Consider the following 7,590-nt stretch of genomic DNA (forward strand, 5'->3'; position numbering starts at 1 on the left):
TCTGACACTACCACTTACCAAAAGGTTGCAAGACAATGTGGTAGAAACATGGAATCAGAAAAAGAAGTGTTTTCAACTTTTTTTAACATTCTAATGAAAAATGGTGTGTCCAAAATTATTCATATACCTCCCTAATCAATGGAAACACCTTTATTTGCCGTCACAGCTCTCAAAATTGTTCTTATAATACTTACCAAGCTTCTCCATTTCTCAACAATGATTCTACCGCACCTTTTTAGCAGCAATCCGAGTTTTGACGCAGAAACAATTATTTGCCATCACTGGCCTTGTGCTCACTTTTTTAACTGATTAAGGTCTGGACTCTGGCTGGGCCACTCTAAAATGTTGATATTGTTCTCTGTTAACCATTATTGCCTTGTTTGGCTGTATGTTTTGGATATTTTTGTGGTTTAATGGTCCAATGCTGCCAATGGGGCAGGTCTCTTGGCAGACTGATCTTTTCCTCCAAAAATCTTGACTGATTTAGTGTTACGATTACCTATAAGCATTACCCATAGAGGGAGAGAGATCCCCAAACACAGAACAAATGCACCACATATTTCCATCCAAACAGAATATCATCACAAAAACAGAAGTCACATCCATACATGAGTAAATCACACACATAAATATCATCATAAACAGATACAAATTGTGAAATTTAAAATGTTTTACAAATGTTATTACAGTGCATGAAAATGCACTGTTCTGTTATCCGAAGTCTTCTTCTTATTATTATTACAGTGCATGAAAATGCACTGTACTGTTCTTCCAAGGCTTCTTCTTCTTCTTCTTCTTCTTGGCTAGCTTCGCTAGCGGTCTTATAGGGATTGTCAAAGTTTTTTTTTTTTTTTCGTCATCTACTTCCTGAATTTTTGGTCAACGATACCCAGGACACCGAACCACCGGGGCACATGAAATTTGGTGGGAATGTAGCCCCACTAGACTTTTTACGGAAAATTTTTGTTTTAGTCCCGGGGGCCTCCCCCCCCCCGCCCGTGCTGGGCCCCGAACCATAAAAAAACAGTTTTTCCTAAATAACTACCCGAACCGTGGCACTGAGGATGAAGAATCTTTATGGTATGTTGGTCTCAAGGGCCCACATCAACCTGGCCCATAATCACTCATTTGTGATTTGCACCCCGTAAAAAAAATGAAAATGCAATATTATTCTGCTTTAATCCCCCCTATCTTCAGTTAAGATGTTCAGAACTGCACCAAATTTTATGTGTATGATTGACCTGGCATTCTCTGGGGGTATGCCAAGTTTCGTAGAATTTCATCCATGGGGGGGGGGTCTAAAAATAATTAGGTTATGTGTACATTTAGTGACTGTACACTCATTGGCCTGTAGATGGCGGTGCACACATATACACATGCACACACACACACACAGGCACCCACATACTATCGGTATTAGAACGGCCTATACATAATTACAAATTCAGTAGGATTAAAAGAAAGCCAAAATAAATATATATCATCATCATCATCATCATCATCATCATGGCTGCATTTCCAGTATTGGCGATAAGTAGTCGTTTGTCCACTAGATGGCGCATCGTTGCAGTGAGACGTAATTTTGTTGGAAGTTAAAAGTAGGTTGGAAAAACAATGGACGCTTCTTGGACTGTAGTTTACCGCAGAGAACGTCTAATAAGGATAGGATGATGTTCACATGAAATGTAATTCCCATTTCTTCTTGAAGCGAAATAAATCTGAGGATGTTTATTCGACATGCTTGGTTTTACTGCAGGTGCGTTAATCTTATAATATCAATAAGGACCTAGGTAATGTTACCGTTAGCGTTGGTTGAGTGATGGAGGCCAATTTGATTGTTTGCATTTGTAGAAAACTATAAATGCGGTTATACCAGGCAAATCGATAGCAGCACTGTAATTGTATCTTTCGACTGTCATTTGTTGCACGTGCTACAAAAATCATTCTGTGCAATGGAAGATTTACCAACGTTACAATCGGTCTGATACAGTTTTGCCTATACATGCGTGAGACTGAGGCGCCTGTTTATTTTGTTTTAAGTGTGCAGGGGGTGTGAAAGGGGAATCGATGTGCTTTGATTCCAGCTTGGTAGTTGTAGTCTGTGAAATTAAAAAGCACGTGTGTGTGAAGTATCCAAACAATGACACCTTCATTTCATTATGGCTGCTTTAGCAACACACCTTAAGCTACTGTGTAGTGGGTCCCATTTAGAAGTGGCTACTTTATTAGCGCTTTCCTTGACTCATGGAGCTGCGTGAATTTTATTACAACTTTTCGCCACGATATGGCAGTTTAAGTCCGCTTGATACTGTAAGGCGTAAGCCATTGGTTTCCAAAGGATTTTTTATTTGTGTCGCCAGCATAGCCTATTGCCTGCTCTGCCTGCTATGTATTTTTTGATTTCTTAAAAGATTGAGCTTGGTCTGGTGAAAGCCAGACAAGCCATGGACCTCAGTTACACAATGCAAGGGAACATGAATCAGCCTATATTTGCACGAACAATAACGGACAACAGCTCTTCAACTTTGGCCCGTTAAAATGTGTATGAACAGTCTAGCGACGTATTTCATCAAGGCCCATTTGGACATGTCAGTTATTTGCACCACTGGTTAGATGTAACACAGCATTTCGTTTCAGACTACTGTTACTTAATTTGTGCATTAACATTTCAGACTACTGTTACTTAATTTGTGCATTGACAATAAAGTATCACATGAACTAAAGATGACAAATCTTATGTAGAAGAAGAAACATCCAAAAATGACCTTTATTTTTGATAGCTGTTGAAAACGGCATGGAACTGACAGAGATGTTTTTGTTTATAAATAAATAAATAAGTAAATGAATAAATAACATTATGCTGATACCTTTTGCTTTTCCCAAATACAATGTAGCCTACAGATGTAAGTGACCTTTCATCAATCCAGTTGCAATGGATGAACTGTGATGAACTGCCCTACTTGTGATTGTTTAGAGATTTTAAAGGTTTTATAACAATGCTACATCTTCTTTGGCTATTCTACAATCTATTCACCTTTTCAGCACCAGTAGGCTACTTTCTGTGCAGCCGCTTTTGCACACACTCAGGCATGCCAAACAAGCATACACAAAAAGTTTCAAGAGTGGGGGATGGAGTAAAATATTTCTTTTTGATTTTCGGAAACGGATGTACAGGACTGAGCGGCGGTCATATTTTGTACCGCTATGCGGTACATCTAGTTAGTATTACTAGTTCTGTACTAGGCTTCTTCTTCTTCTTCTTCTTCTTCTTCTTCTTCTTCTAACGCAATTAATGCAGCTTCAACCGTTTAACGTAGAAACTTCATTCAAACTATGTTACGTAGGTCTTACTTAGGACATCTGGGCAATGTATTTTCATCTTTGTAACTCTTATACTTTTTAAACTATTTATTAAAAACTACTCAAAATTTCCCTATAGACTTAACATTAGGCTGATGACATCACAATGGACTAATTAACTTGATTTGCACCTGTACCAACTTCCAGCTGCTCATCTAGGCCCCATCAAAGAATCAGTTCAACTGATTGCACCTGTCTCAACTGCTTTCTGCTTAACTAGGCCAACTCTCTCTGTGACTCTCCATTCTACAAGGATATAAGGCACATTTCATCCAACTTTCTATCCATTCATCCTCTTCAAACCATTCACTCATCCACCCATTAAAGGAACCATATGTAAGATTGTGGCCAAAACTGGTACTGCAATCACTTTCAAAATACTGAAGAGCGGTGTATCCCCTCCCCCTCCCCCCTGACTCGAGGTTGCCAACCCTGATGGCGAAACACTACTGACTTAGGTGATTAGTAGATAGGTGGAGGGTGGCATCAGGCAAAACACAACATGACATGACAAAACCCAACATCAACATCAGTTGAGGGCTGCAACTTCACTTTTTAAATGACAATATCCTGGCCCAGACTACTGTTGTCAGTGATATAAGTATTTGAAATTAACATGATTTCTTAATGTCTAGTGACATATCAGGGCCATTTTATGATTAATTGAAATATTTTTCTTACATACGGTTCCTTTAAACTATCCATCAACATCCACTAAACAATCTGCCTTAATAACATCCATTCAACTTTCTGTCTATCAACATCCATTACACTATCTACATTTTTTATATACTCTGTCTCAGGCTTTAAGCATACAATATGGCTCTACAGATCCTGTTCAACTATTTCCTCTGCCCACAACTGTTTCAAAATAAATGTCCTCACTACAATAATTCACTATTAAATAATTTAACTATTTAAACTACTCAACTATTTAACTGTTCAGCCATTTCAACTGTCAGTTGTTATCAACTGCCAACTGTTATCAAATAAAAGTTTGTTTTGCATTTTATGTTAATATACATGTACAGTATGTTTATATTTTCATGCACTGGTCATTTCCTCGAAATTACATTTTCTAGTTTTATATAAGGTTTACTTCAGAAAAAATGTCTCATTAAGGTCAAGTTCATGAACTTCACAATAGTGACAGAGGGAAACAAAGGTATGTGACTGCCTGTGCAAACACTGGATTTATAGTTTCTTCACAATTGCGGAGTTATAAGGCTCCTGTTCATGTTGCACAGCACTTGTTATGACCATTTGTAACGACCATTTGAGTCAAACAACATGTCTAAAATGTATAGCAGCCTGCAGCTTCTAGCAGGATAGTTGGAGCTAGTACAGATCCTTTCCCCTACCAACAGTATTTGCTGATCTCAAACAACACATGGAGTTCTCCTTAAGTGCATGTAGAAGCCCATAATCCAATGTCATTTTTACAGTAAAAAGGGTAATAAATCATGTTACCATTTTATTTACTTGAAAATTGCTTGATGATTTGTGAAAATCTTGCCGATTGTCCTCCTCTGAGCTCAATCACCACCACAGTCCTAAGTGATCACCACTACAAGCCCTACACCTAAGAACATACAGAACCACAGAAAAATTGCTAGTCACTTTCCCTCAAAGAGAACAGGCATTTAGAATAGGTTCACGTCCCCAGAGATGTTCTAGACAGTGGTCGTGTCAATTCAAGTCAAGAGTGTCTTGCTGGTATGAGCACCTCAAGGTGTTCTTCAAGCTCTCTGAGGTAACTGCGAACCGTATCTATCTGAGGGCTGCCCATGAGGTTATTCACATAGATTTTCAGTTTTCACAGGATCAATATCTAACTCAAGCTCAAATTTATGACTTATTTCAAAGGTTTGTTGGTTCTGCTCATCAAATATTTTATAAATAAATCTAATTAAGACTAAATCCTCTTTCTTGTGTATTTCACAGACTTGAGTTTAAACTGATTGCGCCTTCCAGTCCCTCTTATATAAGAGGACTCTTGTTGGGGTGCTGTCTTCCGAGCCTGGCCAGGTGGATCATCTTCTGGATGTGGAAGCAAGCGCCATCGATCCATATCTTCAGAGCTTGTGGGCTCCTGTGCTGGTCGATCATGGAGTTCTTCAGCTGGGTCAGGTTAAAGCTCATAGCCTTCTCTAGACGTTCAAGCTCCTTCTTTAGCTCTTGGAGATTTCATGTGTTCATCTGGTGCCTTTTAACATACAGTGCAACCGGAAAGTTGTCAGACCCTTTCAAGTTTTCCACATTTTGTTTGTTTCAGACTCATCTTAAAATGGATTCAATTTTTTCCCTCATCAATACACACAATACTCCAACATTCCACAAAAAAGCAGGTGTTTGGAGTGTTTTGTAAATTTATAAAAAAAACTAGATGTACCGCATAGCGGTACAAAATATGACCGCCGCTCAGTCCTGTACATCCATTTTGTGAAAATATTATTATTATTATTTATTTATTTATTTATTTATTTATTATTAAACAAAACAATCCCTGTCAGTTCCATGCAGTTTTCAACAGCTATCAAGAAGAGAGGTCATGTCATGGATTTTTGTGAATGTTTCTTCTTCTACATATGCATAAGTTTAGTCATCTAGTTCATATGATATTCAGCTTTATTGTCAATGCACAAATTAAATACCAGTAGTCTAAAACAAAATGTAGTTTTACCCAGTGGTGCAAATAACTGACATGTCCAAAATGGCCTTCATGAAATGTGTTGCTAGACTGTTCATACACATTTTAACGGGTCGAGTTGAAGAGCTACCGTCCGTTATTGTTCGTGCAAATAATAGGCTGATTCATGTTCCCTTGCATTTTGCAATTATGAGGTCCATGGTTAGTCTGGCTTTCGCCAGACCAAGCTCAATCTTTTAAGAAATTGAAAAAGAAATAGCCGGCAGATCAGGCTGAGTTCACCCAGCCTATAGTCCATGGTAGGCACCCGATAGAAATACTGTTTAATTTTGCGATTGAGATATCCACGCACTGGCGCCCCCCCCGCGACGTGTTCGCCCCAGTTTTAGAGCTATTCTAAATGCAAAAATGCATAGAGTCTAAACCGTGACTGTTTAGATTAACTTCCAACAAAACTAGATGTACCGCATAGCGGTACAAAATATGACCGCCGCTCAGTCCTGTACATCCGTTCATAAAATAAATCACACTTCAATTTGTCTCCATATTTTTACTCCATCCCCCCACTCTTGAAACTTTTGTGTATGCTTGTTTGGCATGCCTGAGTGTGTGTGTGGCTGCACAGAAAGTACCCTACTGGTGCTGAAAAGGTGAATAGATTGTAGAATAGCCAAAGAAGATGTAGAATTGTTATAAAACCTTTTAAAATCTCTAAACAATCACAAGTAGGGCAGTTCATCACAGTTCATCCATTGCAACTGGATTGATGAAAGGTCACTTACACCTGTAGGCTACATTGTATTTGGGAAAAGCAAAAGGTATCAGCATAATGTTATTTATTTATTTATTTTTATGTATTTATAAACAAAAACATCTCTGTCAGTTCCATGCCATTTTCAACAGCTATCAAAAACAAAGGTCATTTTTGGATGGATGGATTTTTTTGAATGTTTCTTCTTCTACATAAGATTTTAGTCATCTTTAGTTCATGTAATACTTGATTGTCAATGCACAAATTAAGTAACAGTAGTCTGAAACGTTATTGTTAATGCACAAATTAAGTAACAGTAGCCTAGTCTGAAACGAAATGCTGTTTTACATCTAACCAGTGGTGCAAATAACTGACATGTCCAAATGGGCCTTGATGAAATGCGTCGCTAGACTGTTCATACACATTTTAACGGGCCAAAGTTGAAAAGCTTTTGTCCGTTATTGTTAGTGCAAATATAGGCTGATTCATGTTCCCTTGCATTGTTTAACTGAGGTCCATGGCTAGTCTGGCTTTCATCAGACCAAGCTCAATCTTTTAAGAAATCAAAAAATAAATAGCGGGCAGATCAGGCTGGGTTCACCCAGCCTAGTCCATAGGCACCCGATATTGTTTAATTTTCCGATTGAGATATACACGCTCTGGCTATAAAAAAAAAAAAAATGCATCAGGGAGTTATGACAAAACGGTAACTAACAAACTAGATCCTAATAGAAAGTTGTTAGCTTCCCTAAGCTACAGGTAGGATTATAAGGTAGGCCTATTGACAACATAAATTGTCAATAGGCTATGCTGGCATTTATAAATAAAA

This window comes from Alosa alosa, chromosome 10 (assembly GCF_017589495.1).
Source record: "Alosa alosa isolate M-15738 ecotype Scorff River chromosome 10, AALO_Geno_1.1, whole genome shotgun sequence".
NCBI lineage: Eukaryota > Metazoa > Chordata > Actinopteri > Clupeiformes > Clupeidae > Alosa > Alosa alosa.